The 16,022-nt window shown below is 41.4% G+C and overlaps 1 protein-coding gene across 1 annotated transcript in view; it reads right to left on the bottom strand.

The window, feature by feature from the left end:
- Positions 1-6,587, bottom strand: part of LOC109525771 (leucine-rich repeat-containing protein 4C-like) — a 57,395-nt gene extending 50,808 nt beyond the window's left edge. The window contains exon 1 of the mRNA XM_019886537.1: positions 6,229-6,587. The gene's annotated coding sequence lies outside the window, so the exon portion shown is untranslated. The remainder of the gene's footprint in view (positions 1-6,228) is intronic.
- Positions 6,588-16,022: the final 9,435 nt, after the last annotated feature.

Raw genomic sequence — 16,022 nt, 5'->3', positions numbered from 1 at the left:
GCCTTCACCTGGAACCAAACCACTTCATGTCTGCTGAAGAAGGCTCATAAATTCCTCGACTACTTGCAGAATCTGCAACATGACAGACCGTGGAGCTGTGTCTTGAGTAGCTTCTACAGAGGTGTGGCGGAAAGCATCCTCAGCACCAGCATCATGGCTGGCACAGCAGCTGCTCAGCTAAATATACAATGATGTCGTTATAGCTTACAGAATGACACATTATAAGAAATATCAGTTTGTACGGTTGTTTAGGAAAGCTGAGTTGACTGAAAAACTAGTAATAAGATCAAATTTTGAGTCAAAATCAAAACTCGCCACTGATACTTTAAATATTCACAATATATTATCGGCCCCACTTGTTGACTAATGGATGCGACAATGTATGAATTCATTTCCGCTTCGGGAATGTACAGTGTGAGGCTGTGTATTCAATTTTCTCTCTAGACACTATATAATTTACTGTTCATCGTTGGTTACTCTCCACTGTAACTCAAGCGGTTCCAGCGAGACTTGCGTGAAAATTGTACTGGAGTATTAATCACTTATTCTGCTGTTTCGTGACTATATTTAAGATAGATTAGCACCGGTTTAGCATGGCTTAGCTTCAACATTTCTTCTCCTGTTAAATACTACTCATCCTCTTTTTGTGTTCATGGTACTTGTCAAACGTGTCGCTTTTTCACCGCTATGGAAATGATAATTATGATTAGTGCCTTTTAGAGTCACCATGCCAGCCAGGCAGTCTTAGCCGCAGTGCTGCAAAGCTACTTTTGTACATGGGGGCAAGATGCAATGACGTCAACAAATATCACGATTGGTGAGTCAGTAGAACCCAAATCTTATATCTGCCAATCCCAAGACGCAGTACTAACTTGCAAACTTAAAATTAATCTACTGCACATGTTGTTCCGCCCTCTCCGGAACGACTTCAACTTTCAGCGAAACACATGGCAACTGCCCTAATAAAATCCGCACAAACAGGGAACACTTGGAATCTCTGCAGAATTAACCGATCACATTCAAACTCAAGTCAGCAAGCGTACACTTGACACCAAATATGTATGTCTGTCTTCTCTGACATTTTGTGTAGTTAAATGCATGGTCCACAGAGAGCTTCCGCAGCATCAGAGACATCTCATTGTTCAAATGTGTCAGTCAGGAGAAGGGTACCATACAAAAGAATTTTCCAAGGCATTAAATACTGTATACCACCATGGAACACGGTGAAGACAGTCATCATCCAGACTAGAAAACATGGCACAGCATTGACATTACCAAAAAAGGGTCATCCCTTCAAAACTGATTATAAGACAAGAGGAAAACTGGTCAGAGAGGCTGCCAAGAGGCCGACAGGAACATTGAACAAGCTGCTCGAATTTCTGGCAAATACTGTCTGTTTGGGACATGACACAACAATCTTCCATTTCTTTCATATAGTATGTCTGCACATTCAATTTTGTTTAAATTTCCCCAATAGGCATTGAAATTTCTCAAATGCATGTGGGAAAATGAGTTTTGGGTTGATGAAATCAATGTTGAACTGTTGGACAGCCGTTTCCGAAAGACATGTTTGGTGCAGACACAAAACTGCTCATCACCAAAAGAACACCAGACCGACAATGAAGCATGGTGGTGGTGGTGGTGGTGGCAGTGCTTTGCGGCTGTTTGTCTTCAGCTGGAACTTGGGTCCTAATCAAGGTGGCAGGAATTCAAAATATCTATCAGTGTTAACACAAAACCTTCATGCTTCTGCTTGATGACAAAAAAATGTCAGGAAAAGCCTACAAGGCCAGTTGAACATGGGGTGAAACATCCATCCATCCATTTTCCGATCCGCTTATCCTCACAGGGGTCGCGGGGGGTGCTGGAGCCTATCCCAGCCGTCTTCAGGCAGTAGGCGGGGGACACCTTGAACTGGTTGCCATCCAATCGCAGGGCACACAACCATTGGAGACAAACAACCATCCGCGCTCACACTCACACCTGTGGACAATATAGAGTGTTCAATCAGCCTGCCGTGTATGTTTTGGAATGTGGGAGGAAACCGGAGTACCCGGAGAAAACCCACGCTGGCACGGGGGGAATGCAAACCCCACACAGGAAGGCCGGAGCTGGAATTGAACACAGTACCTCTGCACTGTGAGGTCAAGACTGGAGTACTTTAAATGGTGGCCGGAGTGCGCTGACTCGCAATCCACATTGTGTTTGAATGTCATTGCTTAATTCTGAAAACAGCCACATCCCCATGTGCACACTTAAAATCCACATTATTTCAGTTATTTATTTGTTTCTTTCCCACTCTAAAAGGGGTCTTTTTTAACAGTTAAGCTGCACATGTTATTTGACACCTTAATGGTGGAAAAGGTTTTTGAATGAAGATTTACGACACAGGAAAAATGGTGTGTGGAATTGACAGTTTTATTCCATCAAGTGGTTGCATGAAATAAAAACATCTGGATCCTAAGACATTTTTTTATCTGGTGTAGGACAGTAGTCGACTTATAAAATGTATCTGATCTAGATAATCTTATTTCATGCAATTAAATGACAACATGAAATTCAGTAAGTTGAACACACCAGTTTTTCAGTGTATATCTCTTTTTTTTTTTTTATACCACAAAAGCTTGGCATTTGAAGAGGGGGTGTATACTTTTACATCTGCTCTAGATATTGGTGATGGATATTGTATAAAGATTAAAAAAAAAAAACAATTCAACAGTATCTAAGTAAACCCATAAAACATACATTTTCTTATCGCATCTAAAATCCCAGAAACAGTCAATAAAAAAGCAACGTCTTTTTACTTTTGCTCTTGTGTAATTCAAATCCATCAGTGTTTGTGCTACAGTGTCAATCAGCTATGCTTCATGTAAACCACATCACTGCAAGGTACCAATAATTAAGAGGCATAATTCACCTTGCAGGTTATTTGAGAAACTAAGGGGAAACACTTATTTTTTCCCAGTATCAGTGGTCCTTGAAATTGCTCAGTGATTAGCATCCCACCATGCTTAGTGTTGTGAAATGAAAGGTTGGGTGCGGCTAGCGCTCTCATTATTTTATGTCCTGTGGTTCGAACAAGAAATCTATGACTTTAATAAAAGGCTGACTGTTGTGCTGCATATACTGCTGATATGCTTCGACTACAATTTGCAATCTTCAACCAATAATGTCGGATGATAGAACAATGTGGTTTCGGCCGGTGGTGATGACAGAACAGTTGTAGACAGACATAATCACTTGGGAATATATGTAAATACTGTAAATAGCGCTTTATTCCGTTGTTGATTTCACCATAAATGTCGAAGTTTAAGATGGCAGCTTGTCACCAGAGAGAGCCAACAAAGAACCATGTCCCATCAAGCTGCAATTAGACAAAGCTTTTTGCCTTTCTACCTAGCGGGTTGCGCAAGAACAAAACTGGGGATAGAATCGCCTTGGATACTAAATTAGTCACTGTTCACTGAGGTGAGGCAGTGACTACATGCGTGCCTTGCATGAAGGAGATATTTTTGCCCAGGACCTTGTTTCCCATGGTGAAAGCTTCTGTTAGAGGTGAGCAGCTATTTAGTCCCTTAGCAGATATTGGTTAATGCCAAAACCTCCCACCCCTTTTTAGATTCTACTGTATTGTCTTTCTTCTGCCGTGGTGACAAACCCAAATCAACATTACATGATGGGTCCAGAACAGATTTAATACACATGGGAGATACGTTCATCATGACAGAAGTGAAAAGTTATTTTCCCAGCAGGTTGTCGACTTCCTAACTCGGATGGCTCAACTGACTCACTACCACTCACCAGCTACAACATTAAGGTAAACCTGCACAAACTAAGAAAATAAATACAGCTCCATCAAACTCAATCAAAATGTCCACCTAAAAAAGACCACCTCTATCGATACACACACACACACACACACACACACACACACACACACACACACATATTATCAGAGCCCCTTAACCTCCTCACGAGGGCGGGTGTGCTGGAGCCTATCCCAGTAGAAGGGGTACACCCTGAACTGGTTGCCGGCCAATTATAATTTGATTATTTATTTATTTATTTGTAGGTGGTCCTTGAGAAAATGGTACAAATGGCTCTAAAACTGATCTGGGACAAACTTCATCGAGGCCTGTCCCACCCCTCCAATGAACAACTGGAAATAACAGTAACTATCATGAATAAAACCATAATAATGAAAACAAATTGGCACTGTTTGCTATGGATGAATTTTACAATGCGTGTTTATGAATGTGCTTGTAAGCTGCAGTGATATAAAATTGCGCAGCAACGCAAGGAGAACTGTTTCTAATCTTTTGCCCCTCTCATGTACAGCATAGCTGAATAAGGAAGCCAGGTGTATCTGTTTAATACAACAGATGCCTGACACCATTTCAGCTTTAAAAACTAATGTTTTGAACACTAAATTTATGAGTATTCTTGCCCACAACTTTTTCCATTGAATGTTTTACCAAAAAAAAAAAACAAAAAAACAAAAACAAAACACACCTGACTAATTTGTTTTCATTTCAATATTAAGATGTTAAATTATATTTACTTGCATCACCAAATAAAGTCTTCTTTTTCTCGTTGAATGTCCTGACTGATTAATTTTGGACTTCTTCAGTCGTTTTTTTGGGGGGTGTTTTTTTTTCTTCTTTTTCTGAAGACCAATGAGCCAGCTCAAATGTGTGTATAAAAAGGTGGATTCAGTTTGACCTGTTGTTTTCGTGTTTGAAATGGTCAAAGGTGAAGCCTGATTGAGGTCATGTTGACGGACTAACATCGAATAATCAGCAAATATGATGGGTATGGAAATGGTTAGTTGCATGGTGCAGGCAATCCAAGATACAAAAGCCCCTGTTTCCCCTGATGCTGTGTCATCAGTGTGTCAATGATCTTAATTTCCCTCCATGGTGGCATCATTGGGGGAATGTTAATGTGATTGGCTGCCTGAGGCCCCGGAAGATATTTGATTACTGTCCATTGAATGTAGCAGAGATAGCAGCAGCAGAATACGACTGTTTTTCATTTGGTTGGCTTATATTTATGTTGTCAAGGAGTTTTTCAGACAAATATTTGCTATTTTCATGACGTCACTATTGTGTTACCATAGGTTAGTAATAGACTGCACCACGTTCTGATTTGCATATTAATTTGGGTTTACGTTGCCACCATAGGAATGAAACCATTGTAAACTCTGCAGCTCATGTATTGTGCAAATGTGCAAAGCATGGTGGTGGTGGTGGTGGGGGGGGGGGGGGCACATTGTTCACTGTACAGTAAACTTAGGCTGTGGATTTAACAGTGTACGCTTGAGGACAAAGTCGTGCAGTTTTTTATGTGATGCTTATTCCTCATGCAGCTCCTTCACACCAAGCTTCAACCAAGAATTTACACTATTTACATTTTTAGCACCTGCAGCACTGATGAATTGTTTCTATTTATTTGTACTTTATTTTAAACAGATAGGCCAGACTAAGATGATATTTCAAACATCCACCTTGTGTCACAGTGTTAAGTACTAGATGGGAGCTTCATTCTTGCTGGAGTTGCACCACCACATAGAGGCTTGCTGGGAAAGACAACAGGATACATGTGTGTGTGTGGAGGGGGGGGGGGCGCATAGGCATACTGTACACACAGGAGGTTTGCCCCTGTATAGATTCAGTGAAAATCCATCTTGAGTTTAGGCTTCTACAAGATGCCACACTCCAGTTTCAGAACCCCTTCACGTCTGGCCCAATCCCTGCGCTCTCTTTGTGCTGCAAACGTGTATGCTGAGAATACCTGAACAGAATTTGAATTACCATATGACGTACGTCTCTTCTAGCAGTGATGTCCCGCTGGCAACAGGGACTCTCACACATCCATACTACCTCCAGCAAGCGCTCAAACCAGCAATTTGTTGCACGGACCTCTCCACACCGATCCTATCTGCGTTTATCTACATCGAACATCATCTATACGTCTGAATGGGATACATTCACAAACACGCATACGAACACACCAGCGGATGCGGCAGGTATCATAAAAAGCACACTGGTATGGAAATGGACCGAGCAAGGCATTAACAAAATAATTGTATATTACCATACATTCAAGTATTAGCTTCAAGTGCCCCGTTTTCCGCATTGCAACCGGTCAATTTAAGATATATGACACGATCCGTGTATATCACACGGGACGTGGGCTGAATTTGAGTGAATGCAATCAAATACTTACGCATTTTATCGAGTGAATACAAACTAGGAGCGTTGAAGAAAAAAATCAGCAGGGCCCTGGTTCCCGTAATGGAAGATTTGCAGTGCGAGCGAAGCGCCAATCTCCATGTGAGAGGAGCTTTTTTTGGAAGGCTGCTGCAGTCCTAGTCTCCCTCTCGATCACAAGTCAGAATGCTCGCCTGAGAAAAATGCCAAGCAGTGAAAAAAGAGTTGCGCGGATCTGCGATGCTCGCCACCCGTTCCCATGGATGGCGATGAGCCCGTCTGTGAACCGGCAAACAGCACTATCAGCGGAACCAAGACTTGAAGATATTCCGATCTGGAGTGAGACGGGGAGATCCTGCAGAGTTTCTGGTGATGGTGGTGGGGAGGGGGGGAGGGATGGAGTCTGTGATGGCGCCCTTGTTACCCAAACTAGTCAAGCCCAAAACTGACTCCCACAGGCAGATTCCTCGTTGGCGGAAAAAATGACAACCATACATGCGCAAATCCACATTCACACAAATCAAAACTGGAGTATTTGGGGTTTGGACGTTTTCCTCCACAATCACCCTCCACTTTACAGGTGCAGATAAATGAGACAGTGAACTGTTGAAGGTATTTATGGGAGCAAGGCAGGCCTGGGAGGAAAACTCGGAACACCTATTGAATGCAATGTTTAAGATCGCCAGCCGACTGTGAGCATCACCCGTCCGGGACAGGACAAGTGGGCTGACGTATACGCTGCTTTAAAAATTACACAGCGTATGGCAAATTGTATTTTCAATCAAATAGAATGTGGAGAGCCGCCTGCGTGGCTCTGCCCCCACCGCCCTAAGCAATTCGACGTATTGATCATATAAGCGCAGCTATTAGTAATAATTCCGCAGGTACGAAGTGGCGGCAGCAGCATTCGTGTGGTGCAAGCGAAGCAGCTTCGACCACCGGCTTCCCCCCACCGACTGCACATTTGTGCGCGCAATCATGTGCACGGTTTTTCGGTTTTTGTACGCGCGCGGGGAGGCGTGTGAGCCAGTGAAGCAAACTAGAAGTGAGCGCCCAGGGACCACTTTCACTTGGACCACTTTGCCTGCGCGTCCATCTGGCCATTTAAATGACACAGCGGTCGTCAATTATCAGGGATCAATGGCATTAACGCATCAAACCTGTGTGCGCGCACGTGCGTGAGTGTGCGCGAGCGCGCGTCTGTGATGGAGTACTTTATGAGGTATGGTTGCCACCTACAGGCGTTAGTCTCAAACCCTCCCATCGAAAAAGGCATCCATGGATTCATTAATCCAGCATGTTGAAAAGAGGGTTAGAAAACGTATTCCGATAGGCTACAGTTTGTTACCTGTTAAAGAAATGTCGCTAATCCAAGTATCTACTGTATTATTAAAGCACTGTTTTGTAACCTGATAAATCATAATAGCTTTTTCGGATTAATGCAATACCAAATACTGTAATGCATGTTAATAAAAGGGTAATGAATAAAAGTCGATATGATATACATTTATATATGTTTGTGTCTGGTCTTTTCGGTGATGCATGCTTTTGGAATGCGGGAGTAACCCTGAGAACCCCAAATTCGAATCCAAAGCATTGTGAGTCAGACATGATCATCACTCGGCCACCAAGCTGCAGAAGAAGGTGGATGGATGGATAAACACACAGGCAAATACAACTGAAAGATGGATGGATGGAGAGATAGATTTTTTTTTCCTTTAGTCCAAGTGACAATTTCAGCAGATGATATTGGTAACACTGTGTTTTAATTGTCAAGCATGTAGTGTGGGTTAGGGCGGGACGGTGACTACTTAGTGGTCTTCCTCACACTGCAGAGATGCAGGGTTTGATTCCAGCTCTGGCCTTCCTGTTTGGAATTTGCATATTCTCCCCGTGCCTGCGTGGGTTTTCACGGCAACTGTCTTCCTGCAGGAGGCCGGGTACACCCTGAACTGGTTGCCAGCCAATCGCAGGACCGATACAGACAAACAACCATTTGCCTCATAATCACACCTCGGGACACTTTGGAGTGCCCAATCAACCTGCTAGGCATGTTTTTGGACTCTGGGAGGAAACATGAGTTCCCAGAGAAAACCCACGCAGGCACAGGAAGAACATGCAAACTCCACACAGGAAGGCCAGAGCCAGAATCGAACACTGCACTTCTGCACTGTCAGGCCAATGTGCTAACCAGTAGACCACCGTGCCGCCACTCTCAAGCACTTTCTGCATAATTGCACACCTAAAGTTGTCCTACAATTACTGCTACTGGTCACTTAAAAATGGTGCAACGATTATCTGCATCAACTGCACAACTGTCATTTTATTGTATTGCCCTACTGATCGCTTTGTCTTTGCTCGATGACTGCACATTGTCTCACAGCTGTCATTGGGTGGTACTACTGCATAAGAGTACCCTTACATTACGGGAAGTCGTTTTAGACTTGTATATAATTTCTTTGTTTATCATAGTTGCTTGTTATTGCAATACTAGTGTAGCCTATACTACCGTAGACAAAGTTCTTGCGTTTTTTTTTTTTTACATACTTGGCCAACAAAAATGATTCTGATTCTGAACACGGGTTTGCCGTGCCATTGCTTTACCCACAAATGTGTATTCTGTTTCAATAAAGTATGACCCAGATTCCTACTACTGCGCATGTGCATCACAGAAAAGGCTTAAAGCCAGCGGCAAAAGAGCAAGACGAAACAATTTTGAGAGAAAAACAAAGCGCGTCATAAATAAATACATGAATAAATGACTCATGGCCTATTCAATTAATTGGCAACGATTTTGATCGTCGACGTCATCATGACTACTTGACTAATGTTGGCAGCCCTATTCGATTGAAAAGGAAAAAAAATAATTTGGAGGGTGGAAGTAAAAATAAGCACTTCAGGTAATGCAATTGCACAAAAGCTCACACCGGGCTGTGTTCAGATTTGACCAATCACACCTAATCAAACTAATATTCTAATATTCACCATTTCAATGTACATCTAACGCAAAACAACCTACTGTGACTTCAACCTTGATTTTAATTAGACCACTCGACCATGCATGATTTTTTGCGTAATATGTCACAGAACTTGGATGTTTGTCCTTGCCAGAAAAGGCTTCCATCTTGAAATTCCTGCCGGAGATATGGAGAAGCTAAATTGAAGAAAAATTTAGAAGATCTTTTTTGTAGTCCTCAACAAACTTGTGGCATAGTAAGGTTTGGCATCGTCTACACATATTCAACAGTCCCAAAGTACATTGAAGCTTGTGCAACAAATTCTGGATTTTGAATCTCAGTATTCCTCGTACTCTAGGAAAAAAAGCAGATTTTGAAATCAATATTTAAAAGCCAAAACAAACAATAATGATGTATGTCCATGATGAACTTGGGTAAACTTCTCATCAATTGGTAGTGACTGTGAAAGTGTGTGAATGTGTGTATAATGACACAACGAAGTCAGTTGTCTGGCCAGTTATCAGTCAGTTATCCTGCTGAACACGATGCAGCATGTCTTGTCCTTACTTGCATTGGCCTCGCAGTCAATGGAGTGAGGTGAGCAGCGGCACGCTTGTATGAGAGAGAACCGCCCACACAAAGTAGGCTAACTTCAAAGAGTTTTACAACATAGGGTGTAAAGTGTAGTGCCAATCTTGATCCTTGGAGTATTAGGAAAGCAAGTCACAGACATGGTATTCAAACACCTGGGAACTATTTGGAATTGTGGTGGGGGGAAAAAAAGCAAAACTTTGTGAAATTGTTTGCTAACCTTTGAGATCATACAATGAGATCTGGTTATTAGGCTTTGAAAAAAAAAATTCCACACACCCTATAATGCATTCAGTTTTTTAATCCCCGAGACTGACAATGCCACATAGTTTGTTTTTGTCTGCAACCCATGTAAATCACATTCAGAACAGTTGTTTTGTTGTCTGCTATTTTCTACATATTTCCATATGAAAATTAAACAGATTGACATTCCTGGAATACAAAATGTATTTTCCTTTTATTTTCATGAGTAGCATAGTAGGCAGCTTGGTGGTCGACTGGTTAGTGCGTCGGCCTCAAAGTGCAGAACTGCAGAGTTCGATTCCGACCTCGGCCTTCCTGTGTGGAGTTTGCATGTTCTCCCCATGCCTGCTAGGGTTTTCTCCGGGTACTCCAGTTTCCTCCCTCATTCCCCAAAAATGCGCGGCAGTTTAATGGAACACTCTAAATTGTCTCGAGGTGTGAGTGTGAGCGCGCATGTTGTCCGTCTATGTGTGTCCTGCGATTGGATGGCAACCAGTTCAGGGTCTCCCCCCACCTACTGCCCGAAGACAGCTGGGATAGGCTCCAGCACGCCCTGCCACCCTTGTGAGGATAAACGGATCAGAAAATGAATGGATGGATGGATGGATGGATGGAGTAGCATAATGAAACTTCACAAAAGAAAAGATCCTCTGCTGTGTTGAAGTCTGGCAATAAGTATCTGACCATAGCATTATTCCGGGTCAACATCCTTCACTTATAGCATTAGTTTGCCTGTAGTGGCCTTACTGTACCGTAGGTATAGTGCCCAATTTCATCCAATTTTCCTCCTCCTCCCATTTCGTAACCCATCTGTGTTGATTTCCTTTTAAACCTGATCCAGACACAAGCAAATAAAACTCTTGCAAACATTACATTGCACTAAATCGACCAGATGGGTTATGTGTGCCATAATTTTCTTACAAGGAACACTGAGATCACAAGCAGAATGTTTTATTTTCATTTCCCTAAATTATTTCCCCATGTCAATTTTTTTTTTTTTTTTTTTTGTAATTGGTACGATAAAATTGTTCCTCCCTTGACAACCTTGGTTTTGTCTGTCATATTTTAGTGAAAAGCTCTGTTTACTTGTGAAACAAGTAAAAGCGACTTGTTTCTTTGATGCCTTTTAGGTCGCTAGCCACTCGTCTGTCAAAATGTGGACTGTGAAGTTCCTCCATTTTCCTTCTTCTTTCTGTCTCTTTTTCAGCGCTCCACTGGGATTTTTGGTAGCGCTGCTGTTCTCGCACAAATCCCAGACTGCTTTCTGGGACAAACTTCAAGTAGCTAGACTGGAAAATAAAATGATGGAGAAAGAAGATGGTAGCTATAGTGAGTGTAAAGACGAGAGAGAGGATCCTGCAGCACCACGGAGTCTCTTCAATTATTCAAATGGCCGCTGTCCCACTGCGCTTGTTCTCTCTTCTTGGTTTGAATACTGAAACGGTTAAACCCAAAGAGACAGCTATCCACCAGACGAGTTCCGTACTGCAAGTATGTGATGTGCACTTGACTCCTTGTAGCCTCACCACAGAAGACAATGAAAGGTAGACATGTAAAGAAATTGACTCGATGGAGAAAAACATTGCTGTCACATTTGGCCCAAATAGCATGATGGGCCTACCCGTTTCTTAACAGACAGGAAATGCTCCGTGGAGAAAAATTGGCTCCACCTTTGTTTTAATATCTTTTACGTCTCCAAATGACATCCGCATTAAAACTCAAATCAGTCTGGATTGCTATGCGCCGCATTAGCATGAAGATGGATTTTGACCAAAATAGAGTTGAAGATTAAATGAGACAGTTGAGGTGTCAACACTTGTTTGCGTTGCTTCACCTACTGCGAGGAACAGCTCTTCTTTTCTTCCTTCTCTTGGGAATCAACAAGTTCCTTCACCACATTTGCCGTTGTCAGGGCGAAACTTCCTTTGCCAGAATTTGGTCAATTATTATTATTTTTTTTTTTCCACAAATCAATACGATTGGTCAGTCACCATTCTGTGTGTTAATTTTCCAAATAATTGACCAATATGAAGTGTTGAAAAAGTCTTGTTCTCATACATATGTAAACTGTATTTTCTATCTATCTATCTATCTATCTATCTATCTATCTATCTATCTATCTATCTATCTATCTATCTATCTATCTATTCTGAAGTGACATTTTGTCTTTGGTCTGACTGTAGCATGAAGGTTGGATCGGATTTGTTTTATTCATAAAAAAAAAAAAAAAAAAATCACCAATTTCTGTTCAGTCTAACTCATATTTTACATTTCCATTAAGGTGAACCCTTTTTTCATGAAGCTTGGCTTCACTTTGCAATGTGAAGATTTCCTGTTGCCTGCAGTCGCAAGAATTTTTACCGTCATCACAGCTAATTCTCTCACTGAGTTGTTTTTTTTCTTTAATCCACAAAGGGGTTTTAGCATAATATGCATGCACAAAAATGCCACTTCAATTATCTGGAACTGTTTGTAATAAGAGGAAAGAACTGCCCATTAAGGTTCATCCTCCCACACTGTTTACTTTGAATGTTACTTTAAAACACCCCCCCCCCCACACACACATTCCCTTATAGCCATCTTTTGAAGCCAGTAAACACCGCTACTTAAAATTCAGTGACACCTCTCTAGAGGACAATTTTGGTTGAAGTCCATATTGGCGAAAAGGTTAATCATTTCGATAAAGCTGTTACGATGGGTGATTTTTTTTTTTTTTTTAACCAGAACATTAATTACCTGACATTTGTTTCCGAGCACGGTATTACCCAGGTGACAACTGTTCAGTATATTATGAATCAACACTGAGTTCAGACATGTTTATTGACAATGTAATGAATGTCCTGTTTTATTTTCACCATCAATAATATCCATTCTACACAACAAACTGTATGCATGTGTGTGTGCGTGCACGCATGCGTGAGTATGGACGCGCGTGTTTTTGTTTGCGTGTGTGTGTGTGTGCGCGCGCGCGCGCGCGCGCGTAAGCTTGTGTGTGTTATAATCAGTAATAAGCAATCAAGACTTTTTTCAACAACAATCTTGATAATGGCTTCACTTTTGCATGTCATAGACACACACACACACACACGCACACACACACACACACACACACGCATACACACATTTCACACACACACACACACACACACACACACACACACACACACACACACACACACACACACGCATACACACATTCATACACACACACACACACACACACACACACACACACACACACACACACACACACACACACACACACGTGTTCTTGGCTTCATGCGATCACCGTTTCTGGGCTTGATTGTTGTGAGTTTGAAAAAAAAAAGATTTGATCAGAAGATATATATCTATTTAACAACTTGAATATCTATTGTCCAGTCGACCCCCGTCATAGCGAAAATAGTAATAATACCGGTAATTTAATCCCCCTCAATTCTTCAAAAAGACAGTGATAAACAAAATATAAGATGCATTGTTTACATGTTTACAAATTGTTTACAACAGCTCCTTCTCTGACATTGATTAAAATAAATGCATGAACATCGCCAGTCACTCAAGCAGCCCAGGGTTTTAAAACAATCATTCACGCTCACAGTCACACCGAGGGTTAATTTAGAGTGTTCCATTAAAGCTGCAAAGCATGTTTTTGGAATGTGGGAGGAAAACAAAGTACCCGGAGAAAACTCACGCAGGCACGGCGAAACCATGCAAACTCCACACAGGAAGGCTGGAGCTGGAATCGAACTCTGGCCCTCTGCACTGTGAGGCGTACGTGCTAACCAGTCGACCACCGTGCCACCCACACAAACCAACAAACCCAAATTATCTTGCAAACCAAACAAGAGAATATTAAAGATTATCAAAACGAAAACCAAAATGATAAAAGGGGGCTTTTAAAGTAGAATGACATCCATGTAAATGTAATTAAAATTCACACAGAGGCCAACATTTTTTGGCATTATAATTAGGAATATAAGCCGAAACATAAAAATTCAGGATCACAAATCGACTAGAGTGTTTCATTTTTAATCAGGTAGTGTTTCCAATAGTTTCACTTCCTTCCATGAACCTGCAGCTCTGCAAGCCTGAATGTATAGAGAGTGACAGATGCAAACGCCTTGGGCAATGAGGAGTGCAAGGACAGCAGTTAAGGGAAATTTAGTGTGTCCTGTTATTTTGTCATGAACGCTGCACATGTCAAATAAAGTAAACCCTATGAATTATGATGCTTCTGCATGGTTTCGGCGCTTCCAGCATTGAGAAATGCCAAAATCAATGCATGTCTGTTGTGTTTGATGCGGTGGGTGTAATCTGAGTCAGATACACATCAAATATTCACTGAGCACACAATTGCAAACCTGGAATTCAGAATAAGATGTGTTATGTGTAAAGATTATATTCAGCAATGCTTCAAAAGCTCGGTTTTGAAGCATTGTGTGTCAGTTACAAGGAAAAAATAATAATAACAATAATAAAGGTTCTTGGAGCCTTACCCTGAACCAGAAGTCCACCATTTTTCACTGTTCGGAGTGACTATAGAAGTAAACTGAGTCCTGAATGCACTTTGAGTGATGTAATAAAATGGTGGTTTTCACAGTTACAGACACACTTGATGGATTTGTGAACACTGCGTGTAACAAGGAATCACAGATGAAGCCGAAAATATAAAAGTAATAATATTAAGATTCATTTTCTCAACATCTAACTGGATAGTGAGAAATTCGTCACCCAAGTATCATTTCCGAACCTCCCGGATGGATGGATGGATATTTATTGTTCGCGGTTCAAGTTGTAAATAGGTCCTAAACATGAAGGGCAGGTTAATTAGGCGTGAGTTATCAGGTATCATTTCCATTCAGCCGATGTAAAGTTGCTAGTAATGTTATCACGGCCACTTATTCGTAAATCAGTATTTCACTATAACCGCTAGCAGGTGAGGTTTGTGGGAAGACCACCTGGAGGCCTCTTCACAAATCGATAGCAAGCTCATGGTCGATGCGATCTCCTTAGGAGACGAGTTAAGATTGATTGTCGTTAAGCACCTTACAGGATGGCGAGAGGATGAGGACAGGTCATAAAACGCCTACGCACCACCTACCCATCGCTTTCAGCAGCAACAGAGTGCACCGAATCGATAGGAATAGGATCAGCAGAAAAATAGCAAATAAATACTGAATGAAGGAATGAATCCAAGTAAACCATGCTCAAATCGAAACGAGAAGGAATTTATTTCTCGAAAAAGAAAGAATACCATTTGACATGGGCATGTTTATCTCAAGTATACGTCAGAAAACAGAGGTAGGGTTGGTTCAATTTGATTTTGATGTTTAAAAATGGGCTCGCAAAGTGGTCGACTGGTTAGCATGTGTGCCTCACAGTGCAGAGGTACAGGGTTCGATTCCAAGTTTTCCTGTGTAGAGTTTGCACAATTGATCCTATGATGATCTATTCCAGCAAGTATTGAGAAGATTTACCAAAAATAAAACATTTTACTGCGTAAACATGCGGAACAAGCCAGAAATAATAAACAGTGCGTAAAAAAGGTTTAACTCATACATTAGACTTTCTCTTCTGTCCTACACATTGTTTGATGTCAGAAAAACAATCCTTTAGATGTGCATACAGAAAATGTAAAATGCCAACATATAATTTGAGCTGCAAAAAAAAATGCACTTATCTAGATTTCTGCTGAAATTGGTCATAAAATTTGATTAGATCTTCATCTAAGTCATACGAGACAAACACAGGCTGAGAGAGACCCCACATGTCATGGCCATTCAATGGGATTCAAAATTTCAAACGATCACAAAGTAACTTCTTTCCTTCAAGTCGGACCCGAGCCATTTTAGGACTGTTTCATTTAATCCCACCCAAATTTCCAAACTATTCAGCAGTTATTCAGTAACACGAGCACCAACACCTTCTCTGGTTCAGTGTTATCTTTATATCATTTAGTACTTTAATAAGAGTACTGATCGCAACTTCTTTCAGGGTAGTTTAGGAAGCTTGTCTAAAG

The sequence above is a fragment of the Hippocampus comes genome, unplaced genomic scaffold (genome assembly GCF_001891065.2).
Source record: "Hippocampus comes isolate QL1 unplaced genomic scaffold, H_comes_QL1_v1.1 scaffold261, whole genome shotgun sequence".
NCBI lineage: Eukaryota > Metazoa > Chordata > Actinopteri > Syngnathiformes > Syngnathidae > Hippocampus > Hippocampus comes.
Note: the sequence above shows the minus strand (reverse complement) of the source record. Positions and strands in the feature narration are given on the sequence as shown.